Source organism: Oncorhynchus clarkii, chromosome 4, assembly GCF_045791955.1.
Source record: "Oncorhynchus clarkii lewisi isolate Uvic-CL-2024 chromosome 4, UVic_Ocla_1.0, whole genome shotgun sequence".
Lineage (NCBI taxonomy): Eukaryota > Metazoa > Chordata > Actinopteri > Salmoniformes > Salmonidae > Oncorhynchus > Oncorhynchus clarkii.
The window spans coordinates 55718112-55745359 of record NC_092150.1 but is presented as its reverse complement, the minus strand read 5'-3'; the positions used below and the strand labels follow the sequence as shown (position 1 = coordinate 55745359).

General features: G+C 42.4%; 1 pseudogene; it reads right to left on the bottom strand.

The window, feature by feature from the left end:
- Positions 1-1270: 1270 nt before the first annotated feature.
- Positions 1271-26127, bottom strand: LOC139408008 (uncharacterized; annotated as a pseudogene).
- Between the last annotated feature and the right edge of the window lie 1121 nt (positions 26128-27248).

Here is a 27248-nt window from a genome sequence, read left to right as displayed (position 1 = left end):
ATGTCACACTAAGATAATACAAAAATATATAACTCATTAACATTTCCAGATGTAACAAGTACACTGCATAAGAAAAGCTCAGAAGACTTACAAACATTCAAAAACATGCATCATGCAAAAAGGGAGCTTTGGCCTGTAAGTGGCCCAACACTGTTAAACAACCAAGCACAGCCCAGCTGTAAACTATACCACTGGAATACAGTAATTGATGTCGCATGTGGCCCTCCCCAGGTGTTTTATCTGGTAGCCATTCACACTGGCAGCAAGTGACAGTCATTAGCAATTAACAGCCCACATTCACAGCATGTTAGCTGTAATCAGAGGTCAGAACGGTCAGAAAGAAATGTGTTACATAGAACTGACATGCTTCTCTGTCATGTAGAGTAAATGTGTTTGAGAGCCTTCCCTTTATATTTCTGCAAATGTACTTTTTTAATTCCATCTAGCTTTTTTTATTATTCCTTTTATTATTCTAATTTATGTCACATTCAACTGTATCAAACACATCAAACATATGGAAACCACGTTTGACTCCGTTCCATTAATTCCATTCCATTCATTCCAATGAGCCCGTCCTCCTATAGCTCCTCCCACCAGCCTGCACTGCTCCCTACCTATCTATTCTGTCTGTCTATTCTCCAGAAGCACCACCGCAACACATCATATTTTGCTGCTACAATATGTCGTCTTTCCCGGTGGTAAGCTGTGAAGCGAACTGTATTTAGCCTATTGCGTGATTGTGTTTGAGTCTGTTATTAAGGATCGGACCCTTTTTTTAAAATTTTCTCCTAAAATGACATACGCATATCTAACTGCCTGTAGCTCAGTGCCTAAAGCAACTATATGTATTTTCTTGATACCATTTGAAAGGAAACACTTTGTAGTTTGTGTAAATGTGAAATTAATGTAGGAGAATAACACATTAGATCTGGTAAAAGATAATACAAACACAAAAACATTCATTCCCCCCCAAAAAAATAATTAGATTTTTTTTGTTCCAAATGCAAGAGAAAGGCCACACTTTCAGATAGTATTCCAGTTGTAATTTATTTCGATTTTGGCCATCAGTTTCAGACTGATCCAGTGAAGAATTACATTACTGCACAATATGTCGTATCAAGTCTGCCAGGACTTTTCAAATTGGTCAGTTGATACATCTAACTATAGAGAACATACAAAAATGCTATGGTCATGACATTTTTTAGTTTACACACTCCCATGAATGTCATACATGATGGATCATTAGCTTAATACTCTAACTTTCACACATCTAGATGGCCGGGCGGGGTGGGTGTAGAGCCAGAGACAGCAGTGGGGTCAAACTGTAGACCCCAGTTCCTACAATTGAATATAAAAATGTATTTTATCAAACACAACTATGCTACATTTTATCTCTGGGACCCTCAGTATGACAACTCAGAGCAAGACTACTGAATGTAAGTACATTATTTACCTTCAGAGATGAATGTATCAAACCAGTTGCTGTTATAAAAGTGTTTTGTTGTTGTGCACTCTCCTCAAACAATAGCATGGTATTTTGTCACTGTAATAGCTACTGTTAATTGGACACTGCAATTAGATTAACAATCATTTAAGCTTTCTGCTAATAATAGACATGTCTATGTCCCGAAATGTTGGCTGTTGTATACAACATCATTCAAGTCACGTTAGTGCACGTTAGCAATAACCGTCCCGGTTTAGGGACACCGTAGAGGTTTTAAGCAGGGGGACACGTCTGGCACTGCAGGATTTGAGTCCCTGGCGGCGTAGTGTGTTACTGATGGTAGGCTTTGTTACTTTGGTCCCAGCTCTCTGCAGGTCATTCACTAGGTCCCCCCGCGTGGTTCTGGGATTTTTGCTCACTGTTCTTGTGATCATTTTGACCCCACGGGGTGAGATATTGCGTGGTGCCCCAGATCGAGGGAGATTATCAGTGGTCTTGTATGTCTTCCATTTCCTAAAAATTGCTCCCACAGTTGATTTCTTCAAACCAAGCTGCCTACCCATTGCAGATTCAGTCTTCCCAGCCTGGTGCAGGTCTACAATTTTGTTTCTGGTGTCCTTTGACAGCTCTTTGGTCTTCGCCATAGTGGAGTTTGGAGTGTGACTGTTTGAGGTTGTGGTCAGGTGTCTTTTATACTGATAACAAGTTCAAACAGGTGCCATTAATACAGGTAACGAGTGGAGGACAGAGGAGCCTCTTAAAGAAGAAGTTACAGGTCTGTGAGAGCCAGAAATCTTGGTTGTTTGGAGGTGACCAAATACTTATTTTCCACCATAATTTGCAACTAAATTAATTAAAAATCCTACAATGTGATTTTCTGGATTTTTACTTCTCATTTTGTCTGTCATAGTTTAAATGTACCTATGATGAAAATTACAGGCCTCTCTCATCTTTTTAAGTGGGAGAACTTGCACAATTGGTGGCTGACTAAATACTTTTTTGCCCCACTGTATATCCAAATGTCAATTTATTTGATGCGTTTGATCCAGAAAAAAACAGCTTCCAAAAAACGCAACGTCACTACAAAATATTTCAAAGGTTGCCTATAAACTTTGCATAAATATTTCAAACTACTTTTGTAATACAACTTTAGGTATTTTTAAACGTTAATAATCGATCAAATTGTAGACGGGCCTATCTGTGTTCAATACAGGAAGACAACAAACCATACTACTTTTCACGTCTTGAGCACTCTCAACAGTGTTACGCAGTCCCTAGATGGCCTACTTGTTCATTGCACAACTGAATAACCTCAACCAAATTCCAAAGACTGGTGACATCCAGTGGAAGCGGTAGGAACTGAAAACAGGTTCCTTAGAAATATCATTTCCCAATGAGAGCTCAGTGCACAGACAGAGACCAAAAAAATAAAAAATCTGAACGGTTAGTCCTCGGGGTTTTGCCTGCTACATAAGTTCTGTTACACTCACAGACGTGATTCAAACAGTTTTAGAAGCTTCAGAGTGTTTTCTATCCAAATATACTAATAATATGCATATCTTATATTCCTGGCATGAGTAGCAGGAAGTTGAAATTGGGCATGCTATTTATCCAAAAGTGAAAATGCTGCCCCCTATTCCTTAAGAAGTTAATTAATCTATCCATCGTGTCCAATTTAAAAAATGCTTTAAAGCTAAAGCACAACATATGATTATGTTAGGTCAGAGCCAAGTCACAAAAACACAGCCATTTTTCCAGACAAAGATAGGAGTCACAAAAATCAGAAATATAGATAAAAGGAATCACTAACCTTTGATGATCTTCATCAGATGACACTCATTGGACATCATGTTACACAATACATGTATGTTTTGTTCGATAATGTGCATATTAATATCCAAAAAGCTCAGTTTACATTGGCGCCTTACGTGCAGTAATGTTTTGATTCCAAAACATCCAGTGATTTTGCAGAAATATTCATAATAAACATTGATAAAAGATACAGGTGTTATTCACAGAATTAAAGATAGACTTCTACTTAATGCAACCGCTGTGTCAGATTTCAAAAAAACTTTACAGAAAAGCATAATCTGAGAACGGCGCTCAGAGCCCAAAACAGCCAGAGGAATATCCACCATTTTGGAATCAACAAAGTTAGAAACAATACCATATATATTCACTTACCTTTGATGCTCTTCATCAGAAGGCACTCCAAGGAATCCCAGTTCGACAAATTACTGATTTGTTCCATAAAGTTCCATCATTTATGTCCAAATAGCCACTTGTTGTTAGTGTGTTCAGCCCAGTAATCCATCTTCATGAGGCGCGAGCATTTTGTCCAGACAAAAACTCGAAAAGTTCCGTTACAGTCCATTAGAAACATGTCAAACGATGTATGGAATCAATCTAAAGGATTTTTTTAACATAAAACATCAATAATGTTTCAACCGGAGAATTCCTTTGTCTTCAGAAAAGCATTGGAACGAGAGGTAACTCTGTCGGGGGGCTCACTGCCAGACCACTGACTCAAAGAGGTCTCATGAGCCCCTCTTTTATAGTAGAATCCTCAAACCAGTTTCTAAAGACGGTTGACATCTAGTGGAAGCCCTAGGAAGTGCAACCTCATCCACATCTCAATGTGTATTCGGTAGGGCAAGCTTTGAAAACTACAAACCTCAGATGTCCCACTTCGTGGTTGGATTTTTCTCAGGTTTTCGCCTGCCATATTCTGTTATATAGTTCTGTTATACTCACAGACATCATTCAAACAGTTTTAGAAACTTCAGAGTGTTTCCTATCCAATACTAATAATAATATGCATATATTAGCATCTGGGACAGAGTAGGAGGCAGTTCACTCTGGGCACGCTATTCATCTAAAAGTGAAAATGCTGTCACCTATCCCAAAAAGGTTAACCACATTAGCCTACATCAGCTTAACAGTCCCGTGGGGGGACACCGATCCTGTAGGTTTTTAAGAAGGAGGGGACCGGGGGGAAAGTGGTTGAGGTGAGGCGAATGAGCAGTAAGAAAAGTGAGGGTGGAGTAGAGAGTACTACACTGCTGTTAGAGTTTGAAGGGAATCTTCCGAAACGAGTACATCTAGGTTTCATCAGCTTTTATGTTAGAGAGTTTGTGCCAGCGCCGCTTTGGTGCACATGGGAAATGCAACTAGTGTCTGTAAGGGGCAGAGACGTTGTGCGAGGTGTGGGGGACCACATGAATATGGCAAGTGTGGGGTGGAGGCCAAGGTAAGGTGCTGGAATCACTGGTATTTAACCCTTTCTCCGAAAGCTGAGTATCCTCCTTACACATCTGAACAGCCAGTACACCTCTGTTGCGTGACAGAACTTTAGTGATATCTGTTCTTCCTCACTTCCTCTGACCTGAACTCGGCCCAAATTCCTCACTCCTCCCCAACTCACGGCTGTCCTGTTGTCTTTTACCAGACTGTGGCCCTTCTCCTTCCAGTAGGATCCCTGATGTCTAACAATAACATATTCTGACAGATTGTAAACATTCTACGTTCCCCTCTCTCCCTCAGTGACATGAGTAAGGATATTTCATATGTTCAAGTTTAGAAGTCAGAACCCATTAGTCCCCCCTTTTGAACATTATATAGACTTGGAAATGACTTATAAATGAACAAAAAATAAAACACGATTAACATGGGGTTGGAAGTAACATGAACATTTCCCAGGACATAGACATATCTGATATGGGCAGAAAACTTAATGTAACTGCACGGTCCAATTTACAGTAGATATTACTCATGCTATTGTTTGAGGAGAGTGCACAATTATAAACTAGAAAATGTATTAATAAACCAATTAGGCACATTTGGACAGTCTTGATACAACATTTTTAACATATACAGTGCCTTGCGAAAGTATTCGGCCCCCTTGAACTTTGCAACCTTTTGCCACATTTCAGGCTTCAAACATAAAGATATAAAACTGTATTTTTTTGTGAAGAATCAACAACAAGTGGGACACAATCATGAAGTGGAACGACATTTATTGGATATTTCAAACTTTTTTAACAAATCAAAAACTGAAACATTGGGCGTGCAAAATTATTCAGCCCCTTTACTTTCAGTGCAGCAAACTCTCTCCAGAAGTTCAGTGAGGATCTCTGAATGATCCAATGTTGACCTAAATGACTAATGATGATAAATACAATCCACCTGTGTGTAATCAAGTCTCCGTATAAATGCACCTGCACTATGATAGTCTCAGAGGTTCGTTAAAAGCGCAGAGAGCATCATGAAGAACAAGGAACACACCAGGCAGGTCCGAGATACTGTTGTGAAGAAGTTTAAAGCCGGATTTGGATACAAAAAGATTTCCCAAGCTTTAAACATCCCAAGGAGCACTGTGCAAGCGATAATATTGAAATGGAAGGAGTATCAGACCACTGCAAATCTACCAAGACCTGGCCGTCCCTCTAAACTTTCAGCTCATACAAGGAGAAGACTGATCAGAGATGCAGCCAAGAGGCCCATGATCACTCTGGATGAACTGCAGAGATCTACAGCTGAGGTGGGAGACTCTGTCCATAGGACAACAATCAGTCGTATATTGCACAAATCTGGCCTTTATGGAAGAGTGGCAAGAAGAAAGCCATTTCTTAAAGATATCCATAAAAAGTGTTGTTTAAAGTTTGCCACAAGCCACCTGGGAGACACACCAAACATGTGGAAGAAGGTGCTTTGGTCAGATGAAACCAAAATTGAACTTTTTGGCAACAATGCAAAACGTCATGTTTGGCGTAAAAGCAACACAGCTGAACACACCATCCCCACTGTCAAACATGGTGGTGGCAGCATCATGGTTTGGGCCTGCTTTTCCTCAGCAGGGACAGGGAAGATGGTTAAAATTGATGGGAAGATGGATGGAGCCAAATACAGGACCATTCTGGAAGAAAACCTGATGGAGTCTGCAAAAGACCTGAGACTGGGACGGAGATTTGTCTTCCAACAAGACAATGATCCAAAACATAAAGCAAAATCTACAATGGAATGGTTCAAAAATAAACATATCCAGGTGTTAGAATGGCCAAGTCAAAGTCCAGACCTGAATCCAATCGAGAATCTGTGGAAAGAACTGAAAACTGCTGTTCACAAATGCTCTCCATCCAACCTCACTGAGCTCGAGCTGTTTTGCAAGGAGGAATGGGAAAAAATGTCAGTCTCTCGATGTGCAAAACTGATAGAGACATACCCCAAGCGACTTACAGCTGTAATCGCAGCAAAAGGTGGCGCTACAAAGTATTAACTTAAGGGGGCTGAATAATTTTGCATGCCCAATTTTTCAGTTTTTGATTTGTTAAAAAAGTTTGAAATATCCAATAAATGTCGTTCCACTTCATGATTGTGTCCCACTTGTTGATTCTTCACAAAAAAATACAGTTTTATATATTTATGTTTGAAGCCTGAAATGTGGCAAAAGGTCGCAAAGTTCAAGGTGGCCGAATACTTTCGCAAGGCACTGTAATTAAAGATGAACTTGTTCTTAATGCAACCGCTGTGTCAGATTTCAAAAAAGCTTTACGGCAAAAGCACAATATTCAATCATCTGAGAACAGCGTTCAGCCACAAAAGCAAGCCATACAGTTACCCGCCAAGTTGTGGAGTCAAAAAAAGTCATAAATAGCATTATAAATCTTCACTTACCTTTGATCTTCGTCGGAATGCACCCCCAAGATTCCCACTTCCACAAGAAATGTTTGTTTTGTTCGATTACATCCATATTTATGTCCAAATACCTCTGTTTTGTTTCCGCATTTAGTGCACTATTCCAAAGACACAATACGTGAGCGCAAAATCCAGACAAAGTCAGAGTTCTATTACAGTTTGTAGAAACATGTCAAACGATGTTTACAATAAATCCTTAGTTTTTTTAATAATACATCTTCAATAATATTCCAACCGGACAATAGCGTATTCATTACAGAGGAAAAAGAAGGCACGGCGCGTCCGCGTGACCGCAAAGTAAAAAACTGATTGGCCACAGCCTGGTCCACTTGTTGAAACAGCTCTTATTCGACCCTCTTCCACAATAGAAGCCTCAAACAACTTTATAAAGACTGTTGACATCTGCTGGAAGCCTTGGGAAGTGCAATCTGGCACCATAGACACAGCATATTGAATAGGCAATCACTTAAATGAAACTACAAACCTCAGATTTCCCACTTCCTGGTTGGATTTGTCTCAGGTTTTCGCCTGCCAAATGAGTTCTGTTATACTCACAGACATCATTCAAACAGTTTTAGAAACTTCAGAGTGTTTTCTATCCAATACTACTAATAATATGCATATATTTGCATCTGGGACAGAGTAGCAGGCAGTTTACTCTGGGCACCTTATTCATCCAAGCGACTCAATACTTCCCCCCTGTCACCAAGAAGTTGAATCTGGGGTATTTCTCCTGTGTTATCCGGTGTCCTGTGTGGAGTATGCTCTCTCTCTCCTCTCTCTTTCTCTCTTTCTTTCTCTCTCTCTGAGGACCTGAGCCCTAGGACCATGCCTCAGGACTACCTGGCCTGATGACTCCTTGCTGTCCCCAGCCCACCTGGCCGTACTACTGCTCCAGTTTCAACTGTTCTGCGTGCGGCTATGGAATCCTGACCTGTTCACCGGAAGTGCTATCTGTCCCAGACCTGCTGTTTTCAACTCTCTAGAGACAGCAGGTGCGGTAGAGATACTCTGAATGATCGGCTATGAAAAGCCAACTGACATTTACTCCTGAGGTGCTGACGTGTTGCACCCTCGACAACCACTGTGATTATTATTATTTGACCCTGCTGGTCATCTATGAACATTTGAACATCTTGGCCATGTTCTGTTATAATCTCCACCCCTCATAGCCTGGTTTCTTCCTAGGTTCTGGCATTTCCAGTGAGTTTTTCCTAGCCACCGTGCTTCTGCACCTGCATTGCTTGCTGTTTGGGGTTTCAGGCTGGGTTTCTGTACAGAACTTTGTGACATCGGCTGATGTAAGAATGGCTTTATAAATAAATTTTGATTGATTGGTCTCAGAGTGAGTGACGTTACCGCTAACAAGCTAGCCATTTCACACCGGTTACACCCATCTATTCACATTGCGAGATATTTGGAGAAATAGACAGACATGCCTATATTTTCCCCCATAGGAAACAATGGGAAGGCCACCGAGTTCCCGTGTTATTTTTGTTGTTTACATTTGTTGTTTACATTTTAACTATAAAACAATGTGAGCAGGTGTCACTGCCAACGAAGCAGGCATTGAGACGTTGAACAATAAACTGGGACTAGAACGTTCGGAAGGCGAGTTGGTGCTCAATAGAACTGATAGGAGCTGGCAGGGTGAAAAATGCACTAAAATAAGGTCTGTTTTCTTTCGCGATTACTTCAAACCGACGGCAAGCAGCTGGGAAATATGGCCAAATTATGAAACTGAGCTCCACGGCGGATGCAATGAACTAGTTTTTATCAGAAAAGAACATTGTTAAAAATGTCATGTGTCCAGCCTGCCATCTACACGGATTTCAAAGCACTCTCGTCTGAGTGTACCAGTGCTCAGAATAATTACTTTACCAGCGCTCAACACCCGTTGAAAATGGCAGGTGTCAGTAAACGTCGGGGGGAAAGAATCGTTCCAGAAAGCACTTTTTTGAGGGGGTGATAAGTTTTTGAATTTTTTTTCTCAGTTTTTTCAAAATGTTTACTTTTGGATGTTGACTTGTGTTACATTTGCAATATGAAAAATCACGGTGGAGCGCACTCGCCATCTGTTGGATTTTTAAAGTGCAATCAACTTTGAATGAAACGACGCCGAAATGAGTGGTATTGGACACCGTGTTCAATACCACCAGTCAATTTCTGACTGGTTTGTCCAGTGCCAATGACTTCCCATTCATTTTTGTACATTTCAAGGGGGTGTTCCCTTACAGTTGCCTGGGGCAGCTCTAGTTCTTCAGTGAGGACATTCTTCTGCCAATGTTAGTCTATTTGTTATTTTTAACTAGGCAAGTCAGTTAAGAACAAATTCTTATTTACTAACCACTGCCTTCTAACTGTGCTAATTTGAGAGGTTTGATGGGGTTATAGAAATGAACTTTTAGAATGTTACTTCTATTCCTACATATTTCTAGCACCACACATTCTATCACCACACGGGGGGCTAGGGTCAGTCTGTTATATCTGGAGTATTTTTCCTGTCTTATCCGGTGTCCTGTGTGAATTTAAGTATGCTCTCTCAAATTCTCTCTCTCTTTTATCTCTCTTTTGGTCTTTCTTTCTTTCTCTCTGGGGACCTGAGCCCTAGGACCATGCCTCAGGACAACCTGGCCTGATGACTCCTTGCTGTCCGCAGTCCACCTGGTCGTGCTGCTGCTCTAGTTTCTTTTTTAATTCTTTTTTTTTCTATTTTCACCTAAAATGACATACCCAAATCTAACTGTCTGTAGCTCAGGACCTTGAAGCAAGGATATGCATTTTCTTGACACCATTTGAAAGGAAACACTTGGAAGTTTATGGAAATGAGAAATGAATGTAGGAGAATAGGGTAACATCATCTTTGAAATGCAAGAGAAAGGCCATAATGTATTTATACAGCCCAGGCGCCATTTAGATTTTGGTCACTAGATGGCAGCTGTGCACGTGCAAAGTTTTAGACCGATCCAATGGACCATTGCACACAGTGCCTTGCGAAAGTATTCGGCCCCCTTGAACTTTGCGACCTTTTGCGCCCAATGTTTCAGTTTTTGATTTGTTAAAAAAGTTTGAAATATCCAATAAATGTCGTTCCACTTCATGATTGTGTCCCACTTGTTGTTGATTCTTCACAAAAAAATACAGTTTTATATCTTTATGTTTGAAGCCTGAAATGTGGCAAAAGGTCGCAAAGTTCAAGGGGGCCGAATACTTTCGCAAGGCACTGTATATGTAAAACCTGTATCTTTCATCAAAGTTTATGATGAGTATTTCTGTTATTTGATGTGGCTCTCTGCATTTTCTCTGGATGTTTTGGAGGCATTTCTGAACATGGCGCCAACGTATACTGAGGTTTTTGGATATCAATATGAACTTGATCAAACAAAACATACATGTATTGTGTAATATTGAGTCCTGGGAGTGTCATCTGATGAAGATCGTCAACGGTTAGTGATTAATTTTATCTATATTTCTGCCTTTTGTGACACCTCTCTTTGGTTGGAAAATGGCTGAATGCTTTCTGTGACTAGTTGCTGACTTAACATAATGACATATTCTGCTTTTGCCGAAAAGCCTTTTTGAAATCGGACACTGGTTCGATTAACGAGAAGTGTATCTTTAAAATGGTGTAAAATACTTGTATGGTTGAGGAATTTTAATTATGAGATTTCATGTGGTTTTGAATATGGCACCCTGCAATTTCACTGGCTGTTGGCGAGGTGGGACGCAAGCGTCCCGAACGATCCCAGAGAGGTTTTAACAGACTGACCCTAGCCCCCGACACAAAATATTGCAGCATAAATACTGGAGGCTGAGACAGGAAGGGTCGGAAAACACCACAATACCACCGGACAGGGCCAAACAGGCAGGATATAATCCCATCCACTTTGCCAAAGCACAACCTGTAGTGTAAATTTCCTGTATTTACCAAATCATGAGAGCAAACCACACTCAAGTCAGAGTTATCATAAAGTCCATCTTTAATTATATGAGCTCCATCACAACCCTATGACTCTCAGATCAATTCAGTGTCTATAAATGAATTCTCTGAGAGTCCTTAAACATTGCAACTGAGATCCTTTATAGCAAAGATACACATAGCCAGACAGCATTGGCTATAAATTATCGTTCAGCTTTGTCTCCTAAACTATGTTCTTATCTCGCTCTCAGGACCATACAACAAAACCTCATCAACAGGCATATATCAAATACACCCCTCCTGGAAAAGATCACAGAGACTGGCGCACAGACATTGTGGAGCCAAGAGATAATTGGTTCCCCCTAAATCATCCCTTAAAATGATTTAAAAGATATGTTTACATATGAAGACAAGCTTGACCTTTCCCCTCTCTGAGGCCCAAGTAACTGAACCCTGACAGAGAACAGAAAACTGCAAACGGCCAACAGTATTATCCAAAAATAGAGATTCTAATGACATATCTCACATAAGCATGCAATAATAATAATAAAACATGTTATTTACCTAAATAATTCTGATTCCGCCACGACAAACCCCCACACCACTAGAGGGATATCTTCAACCAAAAACTTACCATCCTGAGGTAAGGCCGAGTATAGCCCACAAGGATCTCCGCCACTGCACAACCCAAGGGGGGGTGCAAACCCAGACAGGAAGTTCACGTCAGTGACTCAACCCACTCAAGTGACGCACCACTTCCAGGGATGGCATGGAAGAGCACCAGTAAGCCAGTGACTAAGCGCCTGTAATAGGGTTAGAGGCAGTGCCGTTCCGTTCACCTTCACACTCCTGGGCCAGACTACAATCAATCATAGGACCTACTGATGAGAAGAGTGTTCAATAAAGACCTAAGGGTTGAGACCGAGTCTGCGTCGCTCACAATTCCATAAAAATTGAGCTCTACAGGAGACTTTGAAGTAGTTGTTCCCCTTGCTCTGCAAGGGCCACGGCTTTTGTGGAGCGATGGGTAATGATGATTCGAAGGTGGCTGTTGTCTATGTGTAAAGAGGGTCCCTGGTTCGGGACGGAAGTAAAACTGTTACACAGGCACCATTTAAAAATCTGGAGAATCTCTTCTTTGTAATTATGTATATCTGGGCAACGAGCTCGTTTATCATCGATCGCTAGGCCAGAAAAAGTTATTTTTCCCTGTACTTTTTCATTACGCAGACATAAGCACAGTTGACACCATCGAGGTGCGGATGTACACTTTCTACACTAGTTTATTTCCTCCAGTTTCGTCCGACGAACAGATTGTAGTGGTAAAATAAAACGGGATAGATTTTAATGGAATCCTAAGCATCACTCCAGTCAAAACGATCTCTGCGAACGTTCGATTGCATTCATTTGCTATGGGCTCGCGCTAGTGTTCCAGCTTAGTCAACGTTCTTATTAAGCCATTTTTCAGCCTTGGGTGAATTCTGACTCCTATTTTCCAGCCTGTAGCTAGCCAGAACAAATTTACGAAAGCACAACGACTATACCATGTAGCTAAACTAAGAATGACGAGAATAATCAGGTCTATAGCTAATCTACTGGCAAGTTTGATGTACAACTACTAACATACCGGTACATCTAGCTGTGTAATGATATGCTATGTGGTTCATAAGGACAGCATAGCTAACAAATTGTCAGCCAACATAACGTGTAAGGTAACTTCTTTCAACAGTCAATACATTGGTCGTTAGAGCAAATCCGGTCTCTGATGGGGGGGGGGGGGGGGGGGGTTCACATCTAGCTCGGCTATCAGACTATTCTTTAGTGAAGGTTGAATAGTCTATTGTTCAGCTATTAGCCAAACTTGCAGCAAATTGCTGTTCCCCTCTCATTCCTTTCCATCTTCCACGCGTCATCATTCTGCTCCCGAGTGGCTCGCTTGTGGGCGTGCTGGCAGGATAGGGCAGCGTCTTCAGTTGCGAGTCAAGAATTCTGCATACAGTAGCACGTTTGTATGAAGGTGTGGTTTTTCACAGGCAAATTGTATTTTTGTCAAAATCAAAAAGAACTGTTCTGAAAGCCACTTTTTTCCCCCGACACAAAAGGAAGTCATAGCGGACACCTACGAAGATGGCATCTCAGGTAAGCAGCACTGGGCTGTATTGACTTATCCTAAAAAATGACACGTGCTGCTTTAGATTGAACGGTCATATCTCAGTTATTGCTTTCTTCACATTCAGAGAGCGAGCTGACCAAGGGGGTCGAAAATGTAGATATTGCCAGATGTTCACTGTGTGAGGACCAGGCCGTGGAAGCTTTATTGCTGGCAAAAGTGTCCATAACCAGAGGTAATTAAACTGTGTTCTTTTTCTCCGTAGAATCTGTCTCGCTTGCATGAATTAAAAAACCCTTAAGATGTCAGCTGCAATTTTTCAGATTTACACCACATAAACATTTCCACTGGACTATCTGTTGCTGCCAAGTCATAGGTTAGCCCTGCAATAACCAAGTGGTGAGAAACACAGCCCTCTATTTAAAATGTTTCAGGGACACTTTGAAAGAAGATACTGTATGTGACGCAGACACCTATTGGCATTATCTATCGTTTGTCCTCACGGGTCTGTTTTTCAGCTTAAAGTACTTGTGTGTGGTGTCCGCCGTCCCTCTCTCCCTAAATCCTCGGTTATATCAGCTGTTTTGTTGAACCCCTCCCGCATCTGAAATGGCTGACAGAGGGCACGGCCTGATCATAGAGGTGTCACTTGGTTGAGTCAACAGGAAGTATTATTAGAGATGCTTTACATTGAGTTAATGATCCAAAGTCAGTTTTGCATTTCACCTCCTGATTTAAGATGACTGACCGTGTTAGAATAAAAAGGTTTTATCATGCTCTTGTCTGCATGTATGTTTTGATGTGAGAGGAATCCAGTCCCGACAGCGCAATTGGGATGAACTGAGAGAATATTAGGGGAGCACTGTCATTCATGAATCATATGCTCTCTCTCTCCCCCCCCACCTCATCTAATGCACACCATATGTGCATTGAAGTAGAGATTTGCCTTCCTTTTAACTAGGCATGTCAGATAAGAATGACGGCCTAGGAACTGCCTTGTTCAGGGGCAGAAGGACAGATGTTTACCGTTTCTGCTCAGGGATTCGATCTTGCAACCTTCTGGTTACTAGTCCAACGCTCTACCCACCTGCCCGCCCAAGATTGAAAGTGCATTTTAATTGTAAGAGTTCAATAAAGCGTTTCACATTCTCCACTGGTTGAAACACTCGTGTCCTCAGATGAGTTAGATCTGCATAGGTTTTTTTCCTGTATATATGAATTAAATCAATCATGTTTAGTCTATTGTATAGTTAATGTGTAATCATTGATATCACATGAGCAGTAAATGCTGTTGTAGTGTAATGCAGACACCGCATCATTTGATATGACTGAAAAAGAATGTGTCAGTCATACCTGAACCGCACATGATCGGTGAATATATTCAATGTACAAGCTACAATATGGGAATCTCACGCGTGGTAATAACTAAAATACGTGTGTGTAGGTCTTGCATCCGTCGCACAATAAAGGTATTCTACTCTAGGCTTCATTAATGCCATTCAGACTTGAGGTTCATGGATTGGTATGAATATTACTTCAGAACTTTACGTTTAAGGTCCATACCCAGATAGGCAACAGTTATTTTTAATCCGACACTAAGTAAATAGCTAGCCATGTTACTTCAGCTGCAAGGCAAGCTTACACAATTGTGCAGTCAATGCTTTAGCCAGCTAGATTCTTTCCATCCACTGTTTCACAAGACAACAGCCTGGTTTGTTGGTTCTCAGGAGTCCCTGAAAGACAAATTCATTTTCGTAATTTAACTGACAAAAAAAGCCGCACAAACGTCTCTACATTAACACATTCCTTAAATTGTACATTTGCTTGACTCGTTAAGACAACTTCCAGCTATTTTGTCAGCAATCTTCATTGAGCGCCACAAGGCAAGGGTGGCTCGTGTCAAAATTCATCTTTGGTCAAAGCCTTGGGACCCAAATGCATAATGAGTTCGCAAACTCCCCCTTGTGGTCTGGAGCAATGAAGCCATCCCGCGGTATAGGCTTGCAACTTTTAAAGGAGTGTGTTTCTTCAGTCCCCGCTGTTCCTTACGGTGTGTGTTTAAAGCTTATCCTGATGCAGAATAGATTGCAACGTATTCATGGCTCTGTACCTTCCGTAGTTCGGACTTGGAGATTGTGAAGAGATGTCTTGTGGGGAATGCAAGGCATGGGTGTCCGAGCTGTGTGCTAGTAGTTTAAAAAAGACAGCTCGGTACAGTCAGCTTGTCAACACTTCTTACAAACAAGTAGTGATGAAGTCAAGCTCTTCCCATTTGAGCCATGAGCGATTGACATGCATATCATTAAAGAAGAAATGTCCATATTTGGATGGAAACCAAGCTAGTGAGAGGTATCAAGGAAAGTTGTAATTTCAGTTGAAAATTACCAACACTGCAGCCAACCACAGCCCTGCTGGCCTCACTTTGGCAAAACACCATCTGCTATAACATTGAGTCAGTTCATCCTACTGGACATTGGAAAGCTTTTGTTTTGACACCCATTGTTTGTCCTAGACGGGAAATTGGTGTGCAACACTTATCTCCCTCCGGTGGATGGTTCAGAGTTCCATGCTTACAAAAGGGTTGATTGATACACGTCAGATGACAAGCCTACTACATGCGCCTTGGTATTAAATGCAAATCAGATACAATTAAGGTAGTCCAACGGTTAGGATTGTTTTATATAGAACACTTTATTTGACATGTTAGAGACATTACACCCAAAGAATGTATCCAGAAGAAACATATAAATGACGCTCCTCAAAGAGGTCTTTGACATGTCGTTGTCCTGTTGAGAGAGAGAGAGAGAAGCTATTAGTTCAGTTATGGTCTGCCAGGGTCTGAAAAGCATAAAACAAGACCAACCTCTTTTCGGGATGTCCTGATTGACACATTGTCCACTACAGGGGCCGCCAGAGGGACTACTGCCATCACAGATGACCACATCACAATGGAAAAAGACCTAGGAATCAAAGATTTGAATGTGTCAGATTTAAACACAAAAAAAAAAAAAGGGAGGATTGCCACTCACACAAAATTAACCAATAAAGATTGTTACCTGGCCACTCGGCTCACCCGCATCCTCGGCGAAGGAAAACATATAGACCTCAAAGCGTTTGACGTGAGGGGGGAAGTGGACCCTGGCGTCAGCTACCACCGGGTGGAAGACCACACGGTATGGATCACCGGGGTTCTCACAGCTGCCAGTGTAGAGAGAGGGACTAAGTTAGTGACAAGAAAACGCTGCAAACCCCAACCGCCTTGTAGCGGTGTCATGAATGTCCTGTGAGGATCAGATCAATTTACAGCAGAAGTGGGTTCTTTCTCCCCCTCCAGTATGAACTAAAGGAATGTCTTTGTTAACAGGCTTTTCCCACCAAAAATCGACATATCTTTAAAAAACATATTTCATATACAATGTAAAGGCGCGATACTTCCTACCTGTAGAGTGAGCACCTTTCTAGTAAAAATCACAAAATAAAAACCAATATGACATTCATTTTCTATAGCTAATCTCTGTGACCATTCTTATGTTAGAAATATTGTTTCAGTATTCACTTTTGAATGTGTTAGAGAAACTCCCCTAGAAAATGTGCATAGTGAATCATAAGGCTGGGGTTTTTGCAGCTGCAAGGAGGATACGATGTCATGGTTAATAAGTTGACTTTATCAATGTAATAGATTTCTACCGTCTAGAGTGTAAGTCGGGAGACGGTAACTCTTTAAAACCGCTTCCTCGGCACCCCAAATCCTAACATGATTCATTTAGAGTCGGCTAACAATTAAACAGTCCTCAGATAATTCAAGGCCACGTCACGACAGTGGTTTGTTGGTTTTCATTTCTGATCTTTTGGCCCATCAGACCTGGATGAATCTGATTTAGTACATTTTTATTTATTTGAAAGAACAGAAATTGGGCTGCCTATTTGAAGAAAAAAAATGCATTTATTTTCTGTCAACAATATTACTTTTGGTCTACTGCAATGGCTTGTTAAATGACGGATGTCAAACATGTATATTCAATTACATTGACATGAGGTGAGATGTCCCTCTAAAATGGTTCTTAAAATTCTAAATGATCCAGAATGGTCAGACTACCTGAATATTGATCAACTGACTGTGGTTTAACCAAAGTTGCAGAATAGACAGTCGGTATCATCATCAACAAAGCAAAAATAAGCACTTCATTTTAAATTAGAATTTCATGCAATGCGCCAGAGCAATTCTTCCGCTGTCGGAAAAATTGGTCACACAATAAATTCTACACCCATGGCATCGGATTCACACGTGGAGGACTTCTGTGAAGGGCGCAGCTCTACTATACAAAGTAACCTACGCATTGACAGTTTAGGCCTACTTTTTAAATGTGCATCTTTGGGAGGTTAATCATTTACTGTTTCACTGCCAGATATTAGCAAAAAGGGATTTGTGAAATCAGGATGGTCAGGATTTTGCACAACGATATAGTTGCAGCGACAAATCTGAGCTGCCCATTTCGTGCACAGCCATGTGAATGTGGTGTCTTCTCCTATGATACACAAAACATTCAGCCTGTTTTTTTAAACTGCTGTGACATTTCTGATTTAATAAACAGCTGCAAAGTTACTCCCGTGTCCACATGGCCAAATTTAGGTTTTTGCGACCACTTCATTAAAAAGGTAAAATTGCGTTGTTTGATAGCATTTTGCAAACCCGATCCCCCAAATGAATGGTTTTGACCAATAAAGTTGCTTCACTACACTGCTTGGTGTAACATGTCTCCAGATACTGAAAAGGCACCCGCAAAATAAAGTGTCATTTGCAGCATGCATAATCATAAGTCCATTACAATGTAGGAAAAATAAGTCATCTTTCAATAGTTACCCAATTTAAATTCTTGAGATAAAAATTAGGCCAGCGGTGTCCATCTGTGGCAAAGTGCTCACCCAAATCAAAAATGTAGTAACATTTTTTTCAATATGAACATTAGCTAGCAAGCTGCTACACTTGACCGTGGTATTTGTTCATGTTTAGCAACTCCCAATTAGCGCATTCCTCTAGGACAGGAAATTCCATTGAAAGCGGCGTCCTGTCAACTGATCCTATTCCGTTTCAAACATCCATGCTGCACAGGCGTGTGAACCATCCCTTATGTTTAGTGCAATAACTGTTTTCAACACAAGAGGCCACTTGTGACTGAATTCAACCCAAAACCAACAAGTATTCAGTCAGTGTTAAGAGCAGTTGTATGAAACCAATCGGAAAGGCAAGCTAAGCTTGCCAGCCGCTCTTGACTTCCATTCGACTGACCATCAGTTCGGCTGAAAACTGAACTGTAGCAAACCAAAAGGATAACATTGAGTAAAAAGGTGTAGGTAACGCCAACAACCTTTTCACACGCGAGTTCCAAATATCTTCAACAGTCGCCCCAGCAGTGGGAGTTGATTTTATGCGCGTGACGTCACAATGCACTCCCTGCTCCAAAATGTGCACAGTTAACCCGCGCTGACCTCAAACCAAGGCACACTACCTGCTAATTTTCTATAGGCCGTTTCAACTTCTAATTTTCTAAGTTTCACAAAAGTAGCCCATTTCACTGTTGCAGACCATTTCTATTTGAGAATTTAATGAGCCGGACAAACTTTCCTTCAAAAGAAACTCCAAGCACTTCCCCAGATCAGGTATACAGGCCTTGCACATTTATTGCCTCCCTTACAAATAACTGTGGACATGCGTGCATTCCTTTCAAAGTGCCTTATTTTCTGCGTAACGTGTTGTCGTTTCTACTGTAGCGTACCGTAAGTATTATGTACTTTCTATTCATGCTTTCTGATTCTTGCCTAGATTGTAATGACACATGTGTAAAACACTTTTGAAGGTGGTACTGCATATGAGCTAATGCTAGCGCCATACAATGCAGTCGGTTATCACGTAAGCGTCTGTCAGACTCGACTGACTTATGGTGATCTCAACTGGAGTACCCCCATTGTCTTGAATGCACTGAAGTCGTTAGTTGAACACGGCATCAGAGTGTAAACTATGGTACCTCAGGGTTGCCAGATCAGACCCCCCTTTCCAGGGGTATTTAGCTTAAAACTGTTGATAAATCCCCCATCTTAGTAATATTTCCTGCATCATCCTCTCCACAATACCTTCCCCCCCAAGGACTTAGCTCAATCCATTTTTTGGGGGGGTTATATCTTGCAACTCTGTGTAGCTTTCGAGCTACGGTTGTATTTGGGGAGGTGACAATTGGCTTTTTGATTGGTTAACTGTAAACTACTTGTCATGTGTACGCCGTAACAAGTACAAAGATTTGTCACATGCTGAAGTGGCCAAACTAAGATCTCAGGCAACGGGCGCAGTGAACGGCATGCCATATTTTCTAAACTAGATTTACATGGCTCCCTTGTACCGCATCACATTGAAAAACAAGTCAACCTGTTATTTAGACTAGATGATAACGTTAACATTTAAGGTGGAATAAAGTTGTGAAGACCTTTATTTCTCATCAGTACAAAACATTGTTTAGATGCTTTTCAGACAATGCGGTTTAGAGTCGTTTGTTGCAGCATGCGTTCCGTTCCAATAGTACGCTGCAGGGACCACAAAAATGTGATCGTACGCACCAGAATTGGGTGGCGATCTGGTGACAGACCGCACACGGCTTTTTAAGCATTGTGACCACTCAGGACCTATGGATGGGGGCATAGCCACGGTAGCCAAAGTAAATGGCCTGCCAAGCATGATAGGTTGCTAATTACTCAGGAACCACACCTGTGGAATAACACTTGTTTAGGCCCAAAAACAACATGTTACCCATTAATGATGAGATTCCACCGGGGTCGGGAGTCGCGGTCCTCGTTGAGGGTGGCCCAGCAGTGGTCAAGCACCAGCGCTACCTTGGGGTCAGAGGACGTGGTCAGCTCCACCTCAAAGTGCAGAGGCTGTCTCAGGTACCTCACCACTGGATAGTCCTCCTCCTGGTGGAACGTGTTATACGAGGCGTCTGGAACACAGAACAAGACAACCGGGGATCGTGTTCAGTGGGCACCATCTGAACTTGTCCATTAAGAAACGCTCGTTTATCATATCCTGTTGTGCCCCGATGAACACAAGTCATTTATAGCCAACACTACCACCCCAAATCAGCTCCTCACCGTTACTCCATAGCCACACCTGTAGATCTCAGAACGCAAGGCTTACATTTTTTGGGAAGCGTTTTGTAAAAGGAGACCTTCCAAGATTCTTTTAGAGGCTAGGGGTCAAGTTGAAATTCTGAATTTGTGCACGCTTACCCTGAGCGAGTCTCATTCTGACCATTAGTCGACCCGTCCCAGTCTCGACAAAAGGCTCGTGGTCACGCGGCCTGGTCAGGAAGGCCAATGTGCGAGTGGTGTTGGCCACGTAGTAGCAGGAAATCTTTAACCTAAAAAGAGGGATGTAGGCAACTTCAAGCAGTGGAGTGGACACACTGGTAGTAGAGGCACATTTTCCCTGTATACAAAGCATTGAGCAATTGGCGAAGGAAAAAAAAAAAACACCCTATAAAAGCCAATGCCACAATTGTGATGCGTAATACACTTACTGATATTCCTCCTCTGAAGACGCCGTGGCATTCAGCTTCACCTCAAGTTCATCTGGCAAGGAGATTTCGTTCTCATACAGCATGACATTGTTGATAAACTGTAGTAGAGGGGAATTGCTTATTACAGCCTGCAGAAGCAAACAGTCCGTATCACCTCAGGGTAATCGTCATTTTACCTTCCTGGTGGTGCCACAGGAGTTCACAGTGAAGTGGAAGTAGGCGAAGCGATCGTCGCTGTAGGTGGGACCACAGGCGGGGTCGCTCAGGGTCAGCTGACCGGGGTTCAGACCGGGAGCAGACTCCACCTTCACCGCTAGCGCAGTCATCGTTCCGTTAGAGAAACACTCTTGGAGGTGGGGGAGCAAAAGACAGGTAGCCATCAGACCTGGGTTCTGTATTTGTGACACTTCATTGAGCTTGAACCAATGGAATAGCACCAAAAGTGCAAACCATGCCCATCTGTGGCACTACTATTAGACTCACAGTATTTGCAAGGAACCCAGGTTTGGTAACCATGTCAAACGACTATTTATCGGAAGCAATTGTTTGAGAACCAACCAGTCAGCGTTTTGAGGAAGCTGCAAGCCAGGGAAAAGTATTTGATGGTCATGTTGTTGTAAGGATTCAACAGAGCCACATCCAGTCTGCTCCTGACAGAGGACGAGTGAACCGACTGGGAACCAATGGGAGAGTTCATTAGTCCAATATCGTATGCATGTATACAGGGTAAGGAAAGCGAGGCTAGCTGCAGCAATTTAGGTTAACATGTTTTGGGAGAGCGTCGTACCTCAAACACTGCGTCCGGCGAAGAGAAGGGCAACGCGATGGTGAAGTCTGCGTCGCCCTCTGTTAAATACTGTTGAGCAAGCTCATGGTTAAGCAGCCGCTTGCCAACCAAGACCACGAAAAAGGGATCTTGGTTCCTGTAGTCCACAGTGATGTGGAAGTTCTCCTGATCACAGTTGCCAGTGACTGAGGGTGGCACTACAAGGACAAACAGGGTTGTGTTCATTAAGCACAAAAAACAGGAAGATACTACTTGAACTTGTCCAAGAAGAAGCCCTTGTTTTGCAACGGTGGGCCTGAATAAACACGATCCTGGCAAATCAGGAACAGGACAACGGGGTCCAAATACTCTAAAGCTTAACATTTTCTTTGTAGAGAGACCGCATAGGAAAAACCTACAGTATGGCTAGTTGGGCTTCCACTGACAATTTCCTTTCAGGGCAATCATTAACGAGAGGAAACCATTCAACAGTAGTTTGGCGGAGTCCAGAGACATACCAATGTCCAGCAGTACAGCGTCCACAACGGCAGAGTGAGAGAAAGGAGCGTACTCTGGAAAGACGACCAGGCCGTAGATCAGCTGAAGAGTGAAGGTTGTGACACCTTGTTCCGCCCTTCTCTGTAGTGAAGTTAAAAGCATTGGTCAATTGATACAACAATAATGCTAACAGAACCTTACTCAACATCAAGTGACAAGTACATATGGGGACTATTAAAACAAACTATATACTTAAAGTAATGTTGCCCTCATTCCTCTAAATCAAGCACTATTGGCAACTGCCAAAATAATGGAAACACTTGAGTAAATGAGGGATACAAAGTACATTTGTGCCATTATTTCTATTTTGTTGGTGGCCCACTTATTAGGGCATGTACAAATCACTGCGTGTGGCTTTGCATTTAACAGAAACACACCTCCTTGACGACCACCGGGTCTGAGAAGGGCACCTCCATCCTGAAGGTCTTCAAGGTGTTGTCAGGGGATCTCTGCTCCTGAACATTGAAGCCTCTGGCGTTGCACTCTGCAACAGTTAGCACCATGGTGGGAAAGGTGATGTTCAGCAGCTCCACATCAAGGTTGAAGGTCCCCAACTCAAGCACAAACACTGCCTGCTCAGGAACTGTGTCTAAGGGCGTATCTGTTCATTGGCAAACAAAGGAAAAAAAATTGAAATGCGGTACAATGGAAGTTGAAAATGGACATTTGTTTTTGGATAAGTCCAGGTATTGCCTCCCCGTTTCAGTACATTTTCTTCTGTTTCGTCGTGCCTAATGAACAACCCAGGCATCCCAAATTACCATAGGCACTGTTTAACTAAACCAGACTCACAGTTGCGAACTTGTGGAGGCCTGGCCATCGGAGGTGTTGTGATAGGGAAGAGGACTTTGTAGCTGGTGTCCTCGTGTGCGACCTCCTCGATCCACAGCAACTCAAGCATGGGCTCAATGGTGTAAGTGACAAAGTACTGGTCATCCTGAATATGGCTCTGTAAGGGAGACGAGTGATGCAGTCAGGCTGTAATACACAATTGGAGTGCAAAAACAGGTCAATGTTCCTTATAAGCCAGAAAGTTAAATACAATCATTCTACCGCTTGTCTTTTAGCCACTTGTAATTTAAGACAAAATATCCAAAGGAAAGCATTGTTTACCAGACTTTAGAGCTGGTAGGTATACGCTTGTCAACTTGCATTTCCGGCGGTGTGCATTTTCAAAGCAACTGACACGCAAAGTAAACACTTGCACAATATGTAAACAGCAGCGAGTGTTGCTTGCATTCAGTTGACAGTGGCAAAGCTACCGGCTCCCTAAAAAGTCCGGTAAACAATACTTTAGTGTGGATATTTGGTCTCAAATGTCAAGCGGCTAAAGGACAAACTGCAAAGACAAGCGGTAGAGTATGTTTAAGTGGCATTTTATGCAGCATTCACACAATTTGCAATCCATTGTATATTAGCCTGATTAAGCAGACAATTGCTCAATAAGAAACATTTTACACAAAACAACGTTTCTAGGAGTTTACCCATGAGAGATGGCAAAGGGTTACTGCAAAGCACTGAAGGCTCTACAAATAAGATTTAGAAATTAAACAGGAACATTTTACTCATCCAACGCTGACCTTGAAATAGCCGCCAACAGCCCCCACCGGAATTTCAACAATAATATGAGCCTCCGTGACTAAAACCGAGTAGTTTCTGGCAGCCATTTCCTCAGTGTCCAGCCTCTTAGCGTCAATTCCCATGTACACCTCCAACATAGTGAAGGCATCAGAGGAGAAAAGTGGGTCTATGTGCTTGGGCATGTACCAGGTGATCACTTCTGGAGTAAAGACCACTGCCTCTGCAGTGACACAAGAAGCCAAGTGCACATCATAACAGAACATTTTGCAACTGAAAACAAATGTGCCATTATTTGGAAACAGTTCACCCCAAAACATTTTCCCAACTGAACACTACATAACACAAATGAAAGTCTTGTCTGGAGCCAATTAAGAACTGGGTTTAAAGGATCTTAAATGATTTCACACTCAACCTGGTGTTGGACAAACAGCCGTGGCATCTACTCGAGTAACCAGCCACTTCTGCTCAAAAAAGGTTGAGGTTGAGAGCACCCGTATCGGAACCCCAGCTACCTGTTCAGGGGGCAACCACACCAGGGCCGTGTTCAGTAGGGCAAACCGTATTAACAATATGTTGCAGAGTTCAGGTAGGGCCACGCTTTCCAAATGTTTGCTCTACTGAACATGACCCAGTTCATGGAGGAAGTCAGCTTACATTCTGGAGGTATGTTTCCTCTGAATTATGGGGGCTTCTTAACACCAGCCGTGTGGGAGTGTTGGCTATCGCATAGCCCTTTCTTTGGACCTCATCCACATTCATGACCTTCTTGCTAGGACTAAAGACGACTGCTGTCATTTTGTATCCTGAAGCAACAGCCTGTCTCAGGAAATGGAAACATGAATTAAACAAAATTGTCAACAAACGCACATTTTGTTTAGCGCCATCCTGTCATGTTGTAGTGAAATTACAGAAACTGAAATATGGCTACCTCAGCTCCTCTCCGGAAGTTGGCGCTCCTTGCTTTCGGGCCCCCAGTGGGCTGTTCGGGGACGGTTTGGATGTCTGGAAGAGTCCTTCTGACAGACACCTAGAGAAGAAAGGCCAATATTCCCTATGCATTTTCTCCCTCCCAGACAATAGGAAATCAAGGGCCAGTTCTCAATCTGTCCACTCGCCTCCTTAAATGCATTGAGAATAGGCCACACCTCTAAAGTTGTCCTATGTGCATTTTGAAGAGGCGAGTGGAATTGAGAGAGAGAAAGAGTCAAGACCTCTACGTTGTGTCGCAGAAGAAATGAAACATTGGACAGTTGTAGCTCTAGACAGATCATTTATACAGGCAGTACGACAAGCTCGACTGTAAACATGTCCATTAGGGCATGCTCTGCTCACTTGCCTCCATGTAGTTGCGGTCGCACAGAATCTCTCGGGAGGTCCAGGGGGTGTAGCTACAGGTTTTGCCCACTCTATACACAGGGTCTTCAGTCATGTGGTTTCCTGGCAGCCTGAACTGCATGACCAAGCTGAACATCTTATCATCCTAAAATGAAGGGGGAAGGGAAAAAAAGCCTTTCATTATATAGCAAAAAAACAAATAATTCAGGTGACATTCATGCAAGTTATAGACTGTGGCAAAATTGGCTATATGAATGCAGCTGCCACTGTATTGAAGCCACACTACAGAAAGTTGGCTGGCCCTCTGAAAGCCCTCCATAAACTTCTGCTGTACCTTCCGTCATCGTTAACTTAGAGGTAAGAGATACCAGACCCAGGGGTGGCCACAGAGTTCAGTAAAACTGCTTCAATGTTTCTGGCACCGTACTACTAATAACCTCCATGCTCTAAAATTGTATGAATTACCACCTCTACGGCAACTCGGGCTTATTGAGGACCTTTTTACTGAAGAATGTGTTTGTTTTCAATGATTTCATTTTTCCATCTAGTGATGCAAATATTGACTTGTGTATACAGGGCTCATCTGTAAAAAAAGAGCCTGGTCTCAGCATGACTCCAGGTCAAAGGTTAAATAAAATGACGTTGCTACATTATGGGTTGCAAATGCAGTGACACTGAAAGGCAAACTGTCCATTTGAAGTTCAAGCAAACACTACAGTTCTTAGGGTTACCATGTTTTGGGAAAAGCAGTTTTGAAGAGAAGCAAAAAACATGGCATTCCCCATGGGGTCAAATTTAAAGCTGAATCCACACTGAGTAGCAAGGCCAGGCATCAGGTTTATGATGCGTGTGTCATCTGGAAGGGATGGAGATGGTGTGAACACAATAGTTGACGAGCAATATCAAGCCATGAATTATGAAAGGAGAGAAAGAGAATCGTAAGAGGCAAACTCACTGAAGACAGTAGCAACCTCTTCAAAAAGAGGAGCGACACTCAAACGAATAACGTTACCAAGGCATTCAGCATGGAGGTCATCTGGAATGGGAAAGGTTAGTTAAAAATATATTGTCAAACGCTTAGTGCTTGAATTTGCAGGGTGCAAAATGCATACTTATAGAAGGTGTCTGTTGTGCTTGTATGCCCACAGCTGCCATCAATAGGCAAAACAACCTGTAAGGCATTTGACAAAATATTATGATTGTGTGGAAGGACCACCAGAGGGCAGGCTGGGCTCATGGATAGTAGCCCAACAAGGCATGGGAGGCAAGGTAACCAGAGGCAATTAAGCACAGCTGACAGTACTAATGACATACTCTCCTTCCCCTATAAGAGAGAGAATGGAACCAGCAGAGAGAGGGGAAAACTATCTCTGGAAGATGGCCACCGAGAGAGAGGAGCTATCCAGGAAGAACCACTAAGACGGTGACAATCCCGTGACTTTTTGTTGTAGTTTAAAGATAATCCTATTATGTTCCTGTTTCATCTGGAGAAGAAGATGTATGTTTTTCCTTGGAAGATTTTCATTGATTATGTTGGAGTGTTTGTGTTGACCCAATGCCCTCAATAGAGAACTGTGTTCAATCAAGAAAACTTACTCCTGACTCGTTTATTCCACCTTCCCGCTTTAGAGTGACGCCCAATTAGTTGGTCCGCTCACATTGGTGGAGAATGCAGGTATTAGGTGGACGAGTGACACAAGGATAAGTGAGTAAATCAAGATTCTTCCAGTAGACCCGGAGGAACCATTCAAGAACGATGGATAACGCCCTACTACAACAATTGATCACGGCACAGCAGACAACCATAGAACTCCTGCAACAACAGCTGAGCCGACGAGAAGAACCTAGAGTTAAGTCAAGAGCGGCTGCTCACGCCATCTTGCCTCGTCTCTCCAAGGAGGATGATATTGAGGCCTTCCTCATGACCTTCGAAAGGACGGCCACCTTGGAAGAGTGGCCGCCCACAGAATGGGCGAGCGCATTAGCCCCTCTTTTGACCGGGGTGGCTCAGGAAGCCTATTTTGACCTGGATTCCCGCGAAGCTGCGGACTATGGGCGACTAAAAACCGAAATCCTGTCCCGGTACCAGCTGACTGCCAGAGATAGGGCTGTAAAATTCCATCAATGGACCTATACAGCTGATCAACCCGTCCGTGCCCAGATCTTCGCATTAATACGACTGACGAAACAGTGGCTAGAACCTGGAAAGGGAGTAGGACATGTGATAGAGACTCTCGTAGTGGACAAGATATTGAGAGAATTACCCAGTGACTTAA